This window comes from Chroicocephalus ridibundus, chromosome 3, assembly GCF_963924245.1.
Source record: "Chroicocephalus ridibundus chromosome 3, bChrRid1.1, whole genome shotgun sequence".
Lineage (NCBI taxonomy): Eukaryota > Metazoa > Chordata > Aves > Charadriiformes > Laridae > Chroicocephalus > Chroicocephalus ridibundus.
This window is the reverse complement of record NC_086286.1, coordinates 60,267,321-60,285,275: the sequence shown is the minus strand read 5'-3', so window position 1 is coordinate 60,285,275 and position 17,955 is coordinate 60,267,321. Positions and strand designations below refer to the sequence as shown.

The 17,955-nt window shown below is 41.4% G+C and overlaps 1 protein-coding gene across 11 annotated transcripts in view; it reads left to right on the top strand.

Moving 5' to 3' along the window:
- IPCEF1 (interaction protein for cytohesin exchange factors 1) overlaps positions 1–17,955 on the top strand; it is a 90,334-nt gene that overhangs the window by 14,293 nt on the left and 58,086 nt on the right. Inside the window, exon 1 of one of the 11 annotated variants that reach the window (XM_063329356.1) lies at positions 10,276–10,336. The exons of the other annotated variants lie outside the window; for them this stretch is intronic. The gene's annotated coding sequence lies outside the window, so the exon portion shown is untranslated. Of the gene's footprint in view, positions 1–10,275; positions 10,337–17,955 lie in introns of those variants that run through there. 11 annotated transcript variants of the gene reach the window in all.

The following is a 17,955-nucleotide window of genomic DNA, read 5'->3' as shown; positions in this document are numbered from 1 at the left end:
TTTTTTTCTCGCTTTTACTCTTCCAATTCCCTCCCTCATCTCAACTGGAGGCAATGAGCAAGCCGCTGTGTGGTTCTAGCTGCCAGCTGTGGTTAAACCAAAAAATGAAGGAACAGAAAGTGGCAAATTAATAACCAGATGGATTCACAAGTATGAAGTGAGAGTAATCCTAACTTTGAGTTTTTTGGAGTGAAGATGCCATTCTTCATAAACCCAGAGTTCTTTGGATTAATGAGCAAACCTGAACTAAAGGTGCATCCAATTGATAGAGGATGTGATGCCATAGGTGGGTTAATTCAGGTCAGGAGTCCACTTATGAAGCAAATCTCCTGATTATTCTCACTGTGGTTCATACAGTAGACTGATCTCACATTATACGAAATGAGGAGCTAATCAGTCCGTGAGATCAGACTATGGCTACTCACTTGCAATACTTACATGCATGTCAGATCCTTGGCACCACCTATTTAGCTCTACAAATTCGTCATTGTTGGCCTATTGTACTACTTGCCCATGTACGTGTCCGTGCAGTGGACTTGGATATCCAGAAATCTTTTGGCAGGACTATTGTCAAAGGCTTATGACAGCTAGACGGCTACAGGTCTTTTGTGGGTTAAGAGATAATTAAAAGGTGTGAAGTCAAGGTCAGAAACAAGGTACAGAAAAGGGGAACTAGGGTTTCAGTAGATTGGGACTCCTCAGCTTGAAAAAGAGGATTGAGAGGTAATGTGATAGGGTCTGCCAGTTATGACTAGCACAGAGATGATTACAGGGTGGCAAGGAATACTCATTTTTTCATAGGAAAGCTGATATGCACCATTTATTTAAAAAAAAATCCAAAACAACAACAACAAAAAAAACCCCAACAAAACAAAAAAAATCCCCAACAAACCTGACAATAAATTGAAGCAAAAAGGAAATACTTTTTTCCACACACCACACAATTAAATTGTGGGAGCTGGTGTGGATTTTATTTTGCTGAATGTATAAATGGGTTCAAAAAGCAAGGACAAAAGTTTATGGAAGGAGAGGCTGTTGACAGCTCTTGCATACAATGAAGCTGTGCAAATCTTCCTTCAGGATGTGCCTAGACTGTGGAATGGCAGAAGTCCCCATGGAGGCCTCGCTTTACGTTCTCTCTATTTCTGTGCTCTCTATTTTGTCATCTGCTGTTGTCAGAGACGGGGTCTGGGATCACCATTACTCTGACCCAGTTCTGAGCATGAAATAAAAATTCCACTTTTATTTTGCTTTCAAACCTGACATGTAAGTAATTCAGAAAAAAATAATCCATGAGATCAGTTTTCTTCAGCTTGTTCCTCTTCATCCCCTTGGGACACCTGTATTATCCATACTTCTTTTTTCTATAGTAGCCTTGGGTCAAGTACACTGCAAAGTGTCAGGGATGAAATCTGGACAAGTATGTTCTTCTCTAACAATGTTGCCTTGCAATAGCCAGGGAAGCTTGCTTCAATCTTGGAGATCCTACTGGTGCTGTGAAAACTTGCACAGGACCTCCCAGCCTTGTGCACCACCTCTAACCTCACTCGCGGAGTCTTGCTGTAGTATCCAGCTGTGGGAAATGCCTTGCTCATACTGTCTCTGTGTCAGCGTCGGGAGTAGTGTTGCTCTGGACGTTTGGGCCAAAGCTCAGTGGTAGCAGGGAGGTGGCTGGTGGGGCGCAGGGCAGGCGGAGGGGTGCTTTGCCAAGGACTAAGACAAGCAAGAACACCTGTAGGGGGTACCTTGGTAGTTTCTGACTGTGGGAAGCAGCAGGGACGTTACAGCTGTGGTTACAGCTGTTGTAGCAGGCCGTACCACTACTTTATGGTGATGACACTGAGGGAAACATGCAGAGCTCCTCAGTGAGCTGAAATTGGAAGACCAGGTGGTCCGGGTGTCCTGGCAGGCAGAAACTGCCTGGGGGGCTGTGGAGAGCTCCTCAAAAGGTACGGTGCTCTTCTAAGTTTCAAAGATCCGTTGAACTCTTCAGCAAAGAACTGGTGCAGGCTCTTGGAGAAAAGGCAAGTGGCAAAGCTGGAATCTGTCCCACTGGTTTGTCTAATCACATCTTCTCTTTTGCCTTCCCACTTCCTCTTTTTTACTCTTTCTGTAATCATTCACCTTTGTTCCCCTTCATTTCTTTTTTGAATAGACAAAGAATTCCTTTATAACTGGAACTGTTGGAACTGAAAATATAATATGTGAGCTTGAAGTGTTTGTTGAAGTCCTCTTATGCCCAAAGCCTCGCATGAGCAGTTATTTGGATCTCAGCAACTTTTTATAGCTGTGGAACAACTCTGTAGGAGTAGTGGTGGGGTGGAGGAGCTCCGAGCCCTGCTTGAAATGTCAGAGGACAGTGTGTGGCAATGCCACTGGGTCATGCCGGCCACAGAGGTGGAGAGCAGCAGAAGGGCTCTTCATCTGCTTAATTTCAAACAGCTTGAATCTTGCTGCTCTCAGAGAAGCTTGCCCAAGTACTGGTCAGTTCCCATATAAAAGGAAAATAAATTCTGCTAGTTGGTGATGACCTTGAAAGTTAGAGTTGACGATACCATAAATAACATTGTCTTTTTAACCAGGGAATATTTGGAAGACTTCTCTGAGAGCTGGTTAAACAATTGCTCCCTTATGACAAAGCAGAAACCAGTAGGATATGTGCAGTGTAACTGCACAGGAAGTTTTCAGTGCCTTTGTACAGAATTGCTGACATTAACAATGTAAAAGTGTTGGTAGAGGTGTCACGCAAGTTCTTAGGGTTTTGCTTGTTTTTGTTTAATCAGGGTACAATCTAGTACTAACATTTTCATGTTCTGCCTCTATACAATGGGCTCAACACTGAGCCGTCTTCCTTAAGATGTTCAGAGATCTCCAGATTTAGGTCTTTACTCAAGTGAAGTGGCCTGTTGCGGCACACATGAACCTAGAAGAAAAACGACTTGGTAAAAAAGGAACAGTGAGTCCCAATTATATTTCTTGAAGCCTAGTGCTTAGGTGCTATCACAGGAGCCTATTTGAGAGAGAGAGAGAGATATTTTAACCACTAGACCACAATGACTCAAATGTTTACTAAGATATATCGCATAATGTTTTTATTCCCTTCTCTCACTTTATTATGACTGACTGTTGATGATGAAAAATGCAAATAAGCTGGGGAAGTGGGGGAAGGTAAAAATCATAGCTGAGTAGAGTGACTGGAGAGCATCCTTCACCCTCCTCATCCTGGTAGGTTCATTGCTGTGCCGGGGACAAATGCTGTGGGGGAGGAAGAGAGAGAAAGAGGAAGTAGCAATTGCAGACACTTTGCAACCTCAGCAGAAAATACTGAGGAGAAACAACAAACAGGCAGCTGAGGTCGGTTCTCTTCCTGGTGAACATGTCAGCGTTGCTGCATTGACCTCTCTTGCGCCTCGGAGGTGTGAGGGCTCAGCAGCCAGCTGCCCTCAGGCCAAGGAGACGCACAAAGGAAAAAAAGCCAGGAGGGAATTTGATTTTGGTAAATTCAATGAACCCAAATGAATCCAGGTGATGTGTATATATGTAATGATAGCATCATTTGAAGTCATTGTTTGATAAATAGAAGTGCAAACAAAACGACCATGGTGTGTCACCCTTCCCTTACCAATGTTTCAAAAATTGACCTTTTGCGAAGTAAAGATTTTTGAAGGCTCTGCATTTCAAATGGCTGTATCATGACACTATTTGAATTTAAATGCAGCTCATATGACCCTAAACTATGATTGAATTCAGTGCACTCTCAGTGACTTATGTACAAAGTTTACTGATGAATTGTTGATGTATTGTTGAATTTGATGACACAAGTCAATAGCTGCATTGGCTTTTTATCTATTTATCTTACATCTGGAATGGGACATCCCTCTTTTGTGTTCTTTACAAGTAGGCTATCCTTAGGAAGCTTAAAGCGCAACTCTAGAGTTACTTGAAAAATACATTTGAGATACATGAAAATAATGATTTTTTTTTTTCCTGAAGACTTTCAAACACTTTAAAATATTTTCATTTTCAAGAAATATACTAGTTTTTCATTTTTAATTTTTGCTTTTGCAAAATGACCCTGTGTTTGGAATAGAAACATTTGAGTGAGAATGCAAAAAATATGTCTTGCTGATTTATTTTTCCTGTTTAACTAATTTTTTTCTTCTCAAGAAAATCATTACATCCAGCAGCTCCCCTCTTTTCTTAAATAATTTTTTAAACATGAAATAGTTGTATAAAGGTCTTATTCCTTTTTCTGTCTATGAAAAACATGCTTTAAAAACCTTAAGTTTGGGTGACTTGGCAGAACAGCTGAAATGTATGAATGAGGTAGAAGGATGTGTCGGCTTAGTGAGAAAAGAAAATTTCTAAACGAGTATATTTTTGAAGGTGTATAGTCTCGGTTTATTACCATATCCTTAACAGTGTTATATTTTGTATTTGGATTTTAGCATAGATTTTTACACATGGAGAAGGCTCCAGGGAGACCTTATAGCGGCCTTCCAGTACCTGAAGGGGGCCTACAGGAAAGCTGGGGAGGGGCTGTTTGCAAGGGCTTGTAGTGATAGGACGAGGGGCAATGGTTTAAACTAGAGCAGGGTAGGTTTAGATTAGGCATTAGGAAGAAGTTCTTCACAGTGAGGGTGGTGAGACACTGGAACAGGTTGCCCAGAGAGGTGGTGGAGGCCTCATCCCTGGAGACGTTCAAGGCCAGGCTTGACGAGGCTCTGAGCAACCTGATCTGGTTAAAGATGTCCCTGCTTACTGCAGGGGGGTTGGACTAGATGACCTTTAGAGGTCCCTTCCAACCCAACACATTCTATGATTCTAAGTACCCAGGTTTTCCTAAACTCGTGTTTATATTAATGCATATTCTGTTTTTTGAAAATATATACATCTTTCTACTTTTGGGAAGACTTTTTACTATCTTCATTACAAGTTTGTGGATGATCTGCTAGTCAGAAGTAGTTTTGGATCTAACAGGGAATGACAGGCTCACTGCGATACCCAGGCTGGAGGGGATCTGGGGAGGTCTTGGTCCAACCTCCTGCTCACAGCAGGCTCAGCTGTGAGCTCAGAACAGCTTGTTCAGGGCTTTATTCTGTTGAGTCTTGAAAACCTCTAAGGATGGAGACTGCACAACCTTTCTGGGTGACTGCTCCCATTGCCCTCATGGGAAAAGAGGTTTTCTTCATAACCGGTCTGAAGCTCTCCTGTTTCAATTTCTGCCTGTTGTGTCTCATCCTTCTGTTGTGGCCCACTGGGAAGTGCCCATCTCCATCATCTTGCTTCCCCCCTCGTAGGTGGTGGAGGGCTACTGTTAGGTGGCCCCTGAAGTTGTCTCTTCTCCAAGATGGAAATGTCCCAGTCCCTCAGCTTCTTGCAGGAGAAGTGCTCCAACTCCAACCATCTTGGTGTCCCCTGCTTGAGTTTGTTCCAGTTTGTCACCACCTTCCCTATATTGGGGTGGTCCAAACTGGACGCAGTATTTGGATGTGGTTAAACCAAGCAAAAGGGATAATTATGTCCCTTAATCTCCTGGTTATGCTCCCATCAATATAGCCCGTGATGCTGCTGGCCTTGCAAGCCTATGACACTCCCAGTGTATCTGGAATACCCCGTTTCTGTCACAGGGTTAGTGATGAAGTTGTGCATGTGAATATTTACAATGGGAAGCTGTTGCAGCCTCTCTGGCTGGTCAATGCATTTTGAACGTACACAGCCACAACAAGCAGCAGTAGTGTTAATATGACTGGAACTGCTGAAGGCTTTTTATCAGAGATGAAAGGAAAGCAGTGGCATAAGGTTGTGCAAGAAATGACTTTGAAGCAAAGAGTGGGATTTAGGATTCTGTACATATGTTAAACTCCTTGATTAGTATAGTGCTGCAATAAACCCAGTGTCTAATGTTCAACTTCGGCAACCGTTTGTTTTCAAGATGCTTAGGCAATTTTCTGGTTACTTTAAAGATGTTCTGTTTTCCTCTTCTGATAATGCTGTCATTATAAAGATAGCTAATATACTGCCCTCCCATGAAATAGTTAATCTGGGGAACTCCAAACACTTTAGAGGTATTAATTAGTAGATTTTCATAACATTCCTCCAATGTAGGTAATTACTGTGTACCTCCTTTAAAAGCGTGGTGGTAAAGCTATGGAAGTGGTCGGTTCAAAGTCAAGTGGTAAGTCAGTGCCGGAGTCAGGGCTGGAGGCTGTGAATGCTCGTTCCCCGCTCAAAGGCTGCCAGCCCCATGTCATCCATCAGCATTTTAGTCTCAAAGTCTCACACTGGGATTTAGCCAAGTGGTAGAGGTAAATATACAGCTGATTTCCTCTCTCTTGATTTTGCAGATAGGGCTTCCTCAAGGCTGACTTGATCTGAGGGAGAGAGAAATACAAGACTGAAGTGATGTGTATAAAACCCCACCATTCTCTTAACACTGGAGTGTTCAAGGGCTGCTTAGTGCTCTCAGTTTCAAATTCACTTCATTATGTCAAACAAGTTAAAATAGAAAAGAAACCTCACAGAGTAAGCTGGAACATCTTTACTGCTTTGAAGGAAAACTTTGTGGTAGTGGGAGTTGGTAGCTTTCAATCATAAAAGTTAAGTGCCAGCAGCAACTGGTTTGCATGTAACAGATGGGTACGGCAAATATGAATCATATTGGCTGATAGAGACTCATCTCATTCCACTTGTGGTCTCCGCAGCCTGGGGCAGAAGTCGTGCAACCAATAGGGTTTGTTGGTAAGTGATATGTAATCTGCTTTCAGTGGCTTTCCCATATCTTTTGGTACGTTCATCGGTTACTTAGTTGGCTGAATAGGCAATGGAAGGCTCAGATGATACCTTATTTTCCTGTTTGCAAGAAATAGACACTCACACGATGTTTTTCGAATGAAAAAGACACAGTGCCTAATGGGATTACATTGCAAATAAGCTGTGAACTGGGTCACTTCTCTTCTGATTCCTGTGACAACTGTTACTCAGCTCAGGGAGAAAATACGGATTCTATGTCTTGAATTTTTAACCAGACAGATGTGTTTTCCCCTGCGCGATGCTCAGATCCAATAGATTGATTTGAAATCTGCTGTAGGAACACAATGGAAAAGTAGTTTAACCTGCCTGTTTTCAGCAAGCCTTACTCTTCTCATCCCTGTGAGCTGCCCTCATGTTCCTAGTACATATGATTTTTGTTATTCTGCTTCCACAATCCTTTGTTCCTCACAGGAAGCTTGCCAGATAAATGGGAATTAGGAATTCCTAAATTTTTGTGGTCCCCCCTGAAGTTTTCTTGTGTCTTTGTAGCCGTGTTGGCAAGCTGTCAAGGACTTGGAAATCCCTTCAGAAATCTCTCTTCTGCTCCAGCCTCTCCCACCTCCCTGGATGGAAGCCTAGTGATTTCTACAGCCTGCATTTGCACAATTTTATGCATAATTTTTTAACTCTCTGCATCACTCATCCTACTGAAGCTTTTTTTCCTGTGATGTGCAGCACCTACCTCAAAAGTTACTGAAGGTCTCTTACTCTTTGTCGCTGCTGTGGCCCTAAGAAGCTAGTAAAACTGAAAGAATAATTTTCTTATGCTGTGAAATTTGCTATGTATGTTTCAATCTAATGTTCCTGGAAGTTACCTCATTTACTGCCCTTTGCACATAGTGAATCACTATTTGCCCTGCTTCACAGAGTAGTATTTTCAATTCTGCACCAACTTCCACGCTCGGGTTCCAAATACTGTACTCAAACCCACTTCCTTCTGTCCATTTGGTTTATCACCTTCAATTGTCTGTTCCTTCCGTTTTTGTTTTATATGACCAAGAAAGAGTTGTATTTTCCCTATATAAATCATAATTTTAAATATTTATGTTGAATCCCTTATCAGTTATGCCACCCTCCAAAGCATTGTTTGTATTAAAATCCATCTTCCTACAAAAGCTTTCTTTTCCTGGCAATTCTTGATCATTTTTTTCACTCTTTGCTATTTACTCTTACAGAATTCCTTCTATTGTTTGTTGGCGATGGTTATTTTACACAATATTCCACACAAAACTGCCACTGATTTAAACAAAAGCATTCTTAAATCCATTAGATTATTCACCATTTGCTTCCTCATTTGTCTGAACGTTTTGTTCTGGTTTTGACCACAGCTGAACATTAAGCAGAAGCTGCCTTTGAACATGTCGTACACCTCCTCTATTAAGTTTGTTTGCAGCAACAGGGCTATTAAGTTAATCAGTTGAATATTTTCCCCTTCAAATGTTATTAATGGAAATTTAATAACAAAGGTACATACACTTACTTTTTTCTTACTGTGTATCTTCAGGTGATACACTGGAAAGAAGTCTTTACGGACATCACCTTAGCTATAGGTTGGAAAAGTGGAAAATTACTTTGTTGGTAAAGGGGGGGGGGGAACAGGAAGCAACATCAAATAAGTTTATTGGTATATTCTGAAGGATATACAAGTGCTTTCCAATGCTGATGCAAAGTACCATATGCATGCAATGCGAATACCAGTCACTGAAGTGTGAAGCATTATATAGTCAATAGCTAAAAAGTAAATTAGAAGAGGAAAAGCTTAAAATAGACAGAAAGGAGGAAAAAAAAAGGTGTGCAGCCATTATGGAAACTTGCCTCAGATTCATCTGTTTGAAGGTGATGTCTGTCTTGGTTGGAAGCAGTTGAGGATGTGGCTGCTCTCTCCTGCTTACACTGGCACAAGCTCTAAGGTGGATGGACTGTGACTGCATTGTACTGGCATGTCGCCCTCCCACAAAAGATTCATCTTTGTAGCAAAATATCCTCTTCTGGGTGCACTGAGGTACTCAAAACAATGCATGTTGCTCACTGTGAACAAGGCTTTCAAGTTATTCCCTGTAGACTGACATGAGTCATCTGTTTTTTGTGTTCTTGTGATTCTGCCAAGACTACTAGAAAGCCCTATAATTATAACAACTGGCATTCGTGCCATCAGCAAGGCCCAAATTAAATTTCTTCTGCGTGTCCTACAGGTGGCACTGTAATTTCAGTGTCATGCATAGCAAAGCGTTCAGATCTCTGGATGTCTCCTTTACCTGCCTTTGGATCCTGGAATTTCCCTGCCACAGTGGAGAGAGATCTGAGGAAATACAGGAGAATCCCTAGGCAGCAGCATCCCTCCATCCCGCTTTGAAGAAACCGACCTGTAATATTCTAGTGAGTCAAAAAGGAAAAACTCACTTCAAAGCATGCAATGATCTACCTTATTTTTAGCAATGCCTATCACTTTGAAGAAGCATGAGATTTAACAGAGTGTGTGTTCTCTCTTTTCTGGGCTTCATACGATATGTGAAATAGAGTTGGGTAGAGAGAGCAATGAAAATTATTTAGGTGCTTGTGCTACAATTAGATGTCAATTCATTCCTGAAGTCCATATGCCTGTGGCTGAAACTGTTGAATACACAAGCCAGAAAAGTACCCCAAACTACAAGGCCCTGCTTTTTACTTTTCTTTGTTCCCCAAGCCTAGTGAAAGCGTAACTTATAGAAGCATCTGTCTCATATTTTGAATAAGGCTGTTGATTTTGGCTTGCCATTTCATCAGGTAGTAAAAAAGAAAAAATGGGATATAAAGACTGTTGAGTTGAAGCTGTTAGACCCATGTGCTCTTCTGCAGACCTTGCTGCCAGCCCCATCCCTGCCTGGATGGTGTTTCCTGGGACACACCTTGCAAGTGACCCAGAAAAACCAAACCGGTAGCGCTTCATGCCCCATCCTTCCTTTTGTCCCGAGGGCTCCCCGTCCTCGGCGTGGCTGGGCCCAGGCTGCCCTGAGCTCTCCCACACCTTGGGGTGCCGTGTTGGACCCTGGAGGGTCCCTGGGAGACTGAGGCTGAAGGGGTGCTCTGGGGAATGGGTTAGAAACAGAGGCCGCGCTGAGGCTCGGCGAGTACGATTTGTTACAGTGCATCTATGATAAGCTTTCTCCTGTCTCCCACAATGCACTCTGAGTGGGAGTATTCGAAGTATTTGATAGCACGGTTTTTGAACAAATTTCCATTTGTGGAAAAAAAAAAGTAAAAATTAAAAACTTGCCATCTGGGAACGTTTCTAATTTTTTAGTCCCTTCCCCTACCCCATTTCCACTTGGCTTGGTTCTGGTATTAATAGTTCTGGTGGGCACGGCTTTTAGCACTCGCTTTGATGCCTGGCTTCTGGTTTGTGTAGTCATGACTTGTAAAAGACATCAGTTTCCTCTTGGGCAATTTCAGCGTTGCAACCAATTTCTGTAAGAGTTTCCTCTCTGCTTTGTGAGGTGTGGGAGTTGACAGGGCAAGTGTGGCTGTTCGTCAGAATTCCTTGCTGGTAAGGTTGTGGCTCATTTCTTTCCTCTTAAGTGGCAAACAGTAGTTGTTTCTGTCTAATGACATCTACTTTCCTTTTTTTATTATTTTTAAATATGGTTTTAGCTGATGAGAAACAACGCTTACTTGGTACAATAAAGGAAGTTCATGCTGGCAAGTAATTGCCCTTTTTTAAAGATCTTATGCTTCCCCTTTTTTTCCCCCCACCTTTAGGTTAAAAATTGCAAATGGATTACTTAAAAATATTGAAATCATTAGAAATAATGGAGTGTATTTGTGAAGACAAGTGACAGTGTGTATGTATGTGAATGATTCCTATTTTGGACAAGTTTAATTCAGTTATGTTTTAAGATTCATCAAAGGAGAAGGTGACAGTCTAGTCATGACTGTTTCATGTAAAGCAGATATTTGTGAATACAAGTGTGTAATATGGAAATGGAAGCAATTCCTTTATTGATTTTAGGTTCCTAGACAAAAATGTGTAAATCTAGTATCGTGTAAAAACTATTTAAGGTGCAATATGGGGGTTGACTGTAATGTGCTGTGGTGACAACACTGAGCAGACTGATTTCTAGTTTTAATGTGAAAAGAATTTTAGAATACATTAATGTTTTTTGTCACAGATGTGAATTTGTGTGAGTAAAGACAAAGTACTATGTGAATGGGCTTATCTATACCATGAACAAAAGGACAGTCAGAATTAAAATCTCCTGTCCTTTGCACCAAAACAGAAAACCCCAAATCCTGACTGCATCTCTGGACTCGAGTTTTCTTCAACAAAATGTGCCTGTGGTGAAAGCTGAGATTAACAGCTTGTTTCATCATTCACTTGCTTCCAACAAGTTCTTTTTGGGGTGTAGGGTAATATCTTTCTTTACTGGGCTCCGTCCTATTAATTAGATTTCTTGGAAGGTTTATTATCCCTGCTCAGGAAGCGCAGCTCAGTTCAGCAGGATTTTCCTGTCTGCCAGTTATGCCAACACTTATTGGTTTGTGACAATTTATAAAGGGGAGAGAAATTTGTTTTGTAACGTCTCATGAAATGGCCCTTCTGTACCTTCCCCTGTGGTGAAATTTTTACACTTTCTAGAGGCAAAAAGTGCCTCTCTGGGAAGGAGAGACTTCCACGGTGCCCCTCTCTTGGCGTTGACTCTGGTGTCCCAGCTGCACATGATTTGATCAGCCCTGAGCATGGGGGAAGCTGCGTGCCCCAGGCCAGGAACGCTGAAGCTCCCTGCCTTCAAATGCTGCATCGCTTGGACTTTGCCCTGCGTGCTGCTTCTCCGCTGCCCCCGAGAGAGAGGTCTTCTCCCCGAAGCGGGGAGAGTGGGTCCTCACATGCTGCATTCCAACACCTGCTTTCCATCGGGAAGTCATAGTGGTTTTGTAGGTGGGAAAGGTGAAAGGGCACATCAAAAGGTATACTGTATGCAAAAGTGTGCTTCGCAACAGCATCTGTACCAGAGCCAGGAAGAAACAGGGTGGTGGAAAGTTCTCTTTCACTCTATAAATGGCAAGAGCCATTAATGGCAGGCTGTTGACTTTCACGTGAATTTTGGTGCAAGCTGCTTGCTACTTGTCCCCATGCATACTGGGAGACATGATTTCTTGTGGAGCTGCCTGGTGGCCAGAAAGCAGCATTTGCATCTCAATTTTTTGTGTGTGTTTCCCAGCGAGGGTGCAGCAGCCGGGTGCTGTGTGCTCAGCATGGCACGTTCTCCACCAGTGTCCGTGCAGTCGCTGTGAGGTAGCATCGAACCGTCATGGGCTGAAGAGCTTTCACAGTTGACAAGGTGTTCTCTGTTTTATTCTTGTTAATTCCAGATGTTTCCCCTTGCCCCCTGCGTCCATCCTTCCACACTCCCACACAATCTAGCTAAACTAGGCTTGGTTGTGGGTGAATAGGATGAGGACTGATTTGGATAAAGTCACAATGGTAGGACACTGCACGGACAACAGTATTGTGCACTTGCTTGATTCAGTGGTACGGATGTGCAGCCTGCTGCTCATCAGCTTGTCATGTGGAGGTTCTAGCAGGTTCTCAGTTGGTGGTGGATCCTCAGGCGGGAGCAGTAACCCAGAGAGGGGTCTATGTTGCTAAACGACAGATCGAATAGTTTTACTATTTTGTGGATGGAACTGTCTTCAAGGGATCACTCAACTGCCTGCTAACACACGTGGAACTGCTTATGGCCCTGGAGAAAGTGTCCTGCCTAATGCAGCACTTATTGCTAATGAAATCATGCTGAATCTGGTTACAAAATCACTGAGAAATCATGCTGAATCTGGTTACACAATCACTGAATGGGGAGATGGGCACTCGGGTAATGCTGTGTGTGAAACCAGATCTATTGCCCCTTTCTGCAGCTCAATTTCCCTTTCAGCTGAAGCAGAGCCGCGTTCCTATCTTTTAAGGGTTTTTCTGAAAAGCCATACATGCAGTTAAAGGCATAACTCATCAAAGTGCGTATGTGTGTGCGCTGTGTTTGTGCCTTAGTGACATACGTTTCTAAAAATATTTCCTTTCTGCACCCTCCTATACCCTCTAATTGTTCACTTCTCTCTCCTTTCATCAAGTTACATGCTGGCTACCCTCCAGTGTCTGCCGCTTTTGCTTTTGCTATGGGGCATCTCTGGCACACGTCCCACGAATAGACTGAATTCTTCTGCCGCGATGAGTGTGTCTGTCCTTCTTTAGCTCTCTGCTGCGCCTCTGGCTCAGCTGAATCATGCTTTCTCTGTGCATACACTTTCAGTTGTCCTTATGTTCTTGTCTCTTTCCTCTCCAAACAGGTCTTGCTGACTGCTTCCAAGGAGAGGGATGGAATCCACAAAGCGACATGGCCTTGCCTCACCTACTACTTTTTTAACTGCTTCTCCTGCAGATATGGCTTCCTTATCTGGGCAGAGCTCTTCCTTCGGCTTCCTTGCCTTGCTTTTCCCCAGAACCTCCTCTAGTCTTTCTCCCTTTTCTCAGCTAGTATGTTTTTATTTCTTGTATTAAATATAACCAAGCAACAAAAGTCTCTGTTCTCTGCTGTCATTTTTATCCTGGCATCTCTGATTTTATCTGAAAATCTCTCCTTAAAACCTTACTGCCTGTGATTCTGTCTGCCGATGGTTCTCCACCTGTTTTCTGAGACACACTTACAAATTGCTTTTCAGAAGGTCCTGGTATACTCCAAACTACTGGCTATGGTCTACTAAAATCCTGTCCTTGGATCCATTTTTTTTGTCTGCACCTTATGTCCAAGTAATTTTATTTACAAACATCAGTGTGGCTTCTCCCCCTATGAAGGGCAGGTATATTCCTATAACTCAGTTTTACTTTTTTTTTCTTTTTTTGACCAAATGTAGAGTTTGGCCAGTCTCTGTGATATGTCTCAGCCTTTAGTTGGACCCAGCCTGATCAACTTCTGCCTCTCCGAAGTCATCGTTGCTCACTACTGACAATGAAATTATGGTCCAAGTGCCTTCTTCAATTCTCTGTGTCTTTATTTCCAAGCTATATTTAAATTTTGCGCACACTTTCAAATGCCTTCACTCTCCTCCCTCACAGAAATAAATTGTCATCCAAGTTGTCATTATCTCATGTCACATTTCCTGAAATCTCCTATTCTCTGGCTTTGACAAAAGCAATTTCAACCAGTTTACATCAATTCAGAAACCAACTGCAAGGATAATTGTCTTGCTGTGCTTCTTTGTTGAGTCTCTCAGCCTATCTGTTTACACTTCTGGGCAGCATCAAACATATTGAGCCTTAGCTCTGATTTTTGAACTCCCTGGGATCCCTCCCTCCCTGGGATCTCTTTCTTACTTTTACGAACATTTGAAAACATCATATCGTTATTTTTCAGAGCCACTTGCTATGGCACCAGCAGAGACCTTGACAATGTCTGTCCTCAGGCATGCTGAGACCCAACATATGATGCTGATGACTCTTGTCTCGCTGCTCTCTTGGACTCTGCATCCTCCTGTTGTATCCTGTCTCAAACTGGAAGCCGCCAGGAGCAGAGTTACCTCCTCTATTCTTCCATGTTCCACAGTACTTGACACATGGTCTGTCATAATGGCAGTAAACATACTGCGCAATCCTTATTGCTAATACTTCAGAAAAGTTTCTTCAACAATATTTTGGGTGGTAATGCTGTAAATCATTTTACATAGTTCCCTGCTTCTTTACGTTGTGTAGCTGCTTCGTTGTCCTCTTTCCTTCTTGCAAGGTCTCAGGAGAACTCGTGCTCTTATTCTTGGTGCATCCAAGTCTATAAATTTCTTCCAGGAACAGCTTCTGGATACAAGCACTATCAAAATACCATACCAGCTGAGTCATATTAATTGTGCTTATTTTCTTTTAATCTAAAGCAAATGCTGCAACTGCTAGGCAATTCAGTTTAGCTTAGATCTCTTTTGTAGTTAGTTAATATGTCTCAGCCGACACATAGTAACTTGCTTATGTGTCTGAGCTTTCTGTAGCTCTCTAATACGGTCTTTAAATGATTTGTGTGGATCTCACGAAATGCGAGGAGAATGGAGATGATGTCAGTCACATTTTCTCAGAAAGCAACAGTATGAAGATGTTTAGTAAGTAGGAAGCAGCACTCCCCAAACTTGTTATTGAACATCTCTTCAGTTAAGAACAAAATAGGGAATTGGGAGGGGAGAGAAGAGGGGGTGGAATAGGGAAACAGGAATTATTGTTGTTGTTGTTATTATTATTATGTACTAGCAATTTAGTGCACTGGAGGAGTTGTTTTCAGGTATGATTTTTGTCTTGTGTCTCTATCTGGAGTCTCGTGCATTACCAGCACACTTAAAGCACTTCTCCTGCTGAGATGAAGATTGAAGCTTTACTCTAAAGTGACACATAGTATGTGCCATTGCAGGGGTAAGCAAGATCCTTCAGCAGTTTTCTGTCTTCTGGATGCGTTCTCTGTGCCCGGCATAAACTGCATTTCCAGTAAAGATGTGTTGTGGAGATACAAACCTAGAAAAACAGTGAATCACAGCAACTTAACTGTGGTCTTGGGTTCCTGCACCACAGAGGAGACATTTTCATCTTGTTTTGGTTAGTTGCTGAGTCTGTAGGGCTTTCTCCAGTTCCTCCACTTTGATAACTTCTGATGAGACCTACTTTCAGATAGTAGTTGCATTCTGGCCTGTTTGCCTCCTGATGGAAACCTTAGGACAGCTTTAGAGACAGCTACTCAGCATGCTTAACTATTTTGCTCCTACTTTTGGGCCATAATATTGCTTTATACTATATCACATTATATTATATTTGGGCCCTATAGTGCTGCCTGTGGAAGTGGAAGGACGTCGCGTGCTTAGTTAAAGTTTGTATCTTTTCTCCACTGCTGCTTCCTCCTTCTTTCACTTTTAATGAAGTGACACAGTAGGAACATATTGGTTGCACATGCAACACATTATAAAATGTGCTGAAAACTTGACTGACATCCAGTTTGAACAGCTGTTCGACCTTCTGACCTGACTTACAAAGCCCTGTGGAGTTTCAGCTGTGGCTACCTTGCATTCAACATTTCAGTTTTCTTTTATCCTAATATTTGTGTGAGCTCACTTTCTTCTGCAAAGAATTGGGGCTTAAACTCTGGAGTGGCAGACATTTAAAAAAAAAAAAAAAAAAAAAAAAAAGACCTGCCCAAACCAAACACAAACATTTTGAGAGTGAGTGCCCTGGAACAGTTTGATTTTCTTGTTTGGAGTAGCTTGGAATTTTTCTTCCTCATTGATCTCACTAAATCACAGATTGATGGTCAAAAGTCTGTCCACTTCAAGAGAAGTGGATTTCTTGCACCAACCTTCTTAGGAATTTGAATGCATTTTGTATTATTACTCAATTATATGTAAGTTATAAAATTGAAATTTAAGGACTGTAATGGAATTGAAAAATAAATATTTTTAAATCAGGACATAATGAACTTCAGACGTTTTAGACATGATACTGGGGCTTGATTCCAATTAATGTTTTTGTCATCCTATGTTGTGCTGTAAGTCTCAGGAAAAAGAAAGCTTACTGGAAAAAGGAAATAATATTGTGAGACAATACACCTGAAAAAAAAAAGTATTTTTGTCTAATTAGTCAGTTATTAGACTGTTTATCTAAATTGTGTTTTTTGATAAAAACAATTAACTTCATTTTTTTTTTGTGATAATAAAGCTTGACTTTTCCTTCAAAGCTCTATATTTTTTAACAAAGTTGTTATATTTCCTATTTTAAAATCTCTGGGTTTTGGGAGGAGAGCAAAAAAAATTTTTTTAAAAATTAAAACATTGTATTCTCTGAGATTCTCTGTGGAAGAGAAGTACAAAGTAGAACTAATGATAGCTTGAAGATGAGAAATCACCATGATTACGGTGTTCTTAGTGAATAAAACTCACATTAGTTGATGGGATTTAAAATTGTCACGTTGGCACGTTAAAGTTATTGAAGTGTGATGCTTATCTCGTTCACGTTTAGACTTTCTTCAAGATATTTCTTCATCACTGAAAAAAATGGACAATAAAAAGCTCTTGCCCAGAAAGACGAAGTGCTTACTGGTATTGAGCTGGACTTTTGCATCCAGATGTTCCCCTCAGAGCTCTGTGAGCTCACTGGGGCATTTCTGGTCATGCCCACGTGTCTGAAAAGGACCGTCACCCATCATGAGATAGTAATTCAGTTGTATTCTGCCACGGCTGTGCCTAGAGGAGTTGTATCCAAATCTTTTGATGATCTCTCAATCTTTCCAATCTTTTCCATGACTTTAACGAGACAGGAGTATCATAATCTTGTTGTGCTTGACAATGCTTGCAAAACAGATGTGCTAAATTATATCTGGTCAGAAGGCATGAGAAGCTATCTAGCTGCCAACAGAAACAGGATGCATCATGGCACTTATTTGACTAAAGCCTGAGAGATCAGCTAGGAAGACAAATACACCATTCCTTCCCTGTGTCAGAAAAAGTGTGTGTTGCAAGTTGTGTCACGGAGTGAGCTGATTTAAATTGAGACAATTTAAATTATGGATGTTTCAAATCCCTATGTTAGCCTCAGACTCTTTAACTGGTATAAATTACAGCTCTGCTGCAATGGGAAATACCAAGCGTGGGGTTGCTTTTCTACAAGCATTTACTGCTCGTTAATTATCTGTACTACCATGAGGGTTTTGTTGCCAACTTCTCTTGTTGCCAAAATAGCACATGGCATGAGAGGGAAAACTGAAGTAACAATTACAAATAACTTATTTAAACAGGATCATAAAACTAAGAGTAACTACTGAGTCTGCAATTACTGTAAGCTATACACTACCATTAAATGGTTGATAATACTAATTTTGTTTTGTCTTTATGAATATCTTTTATCATTGGGAAGTCTTAAAGTTATTTTGTCTATTTGTTTTTCTTATGTAAAACTTGAAATATATTTGTATGAGAATTAAGTTAAAAAATGGAGGTACTCTATATTGGAACACACTCGTCTACGTATAAAAGGACCTAAACAGCTGGGTACTGGTTTGGGAAAAAAAACCCCAAACAACTGAGAAGAGAGAGAATCTCTCCTTAGAAGAAAAAGGAGAGACACAGACAGAGACTTAACATTGTATAAAGTATTGGGAGAGC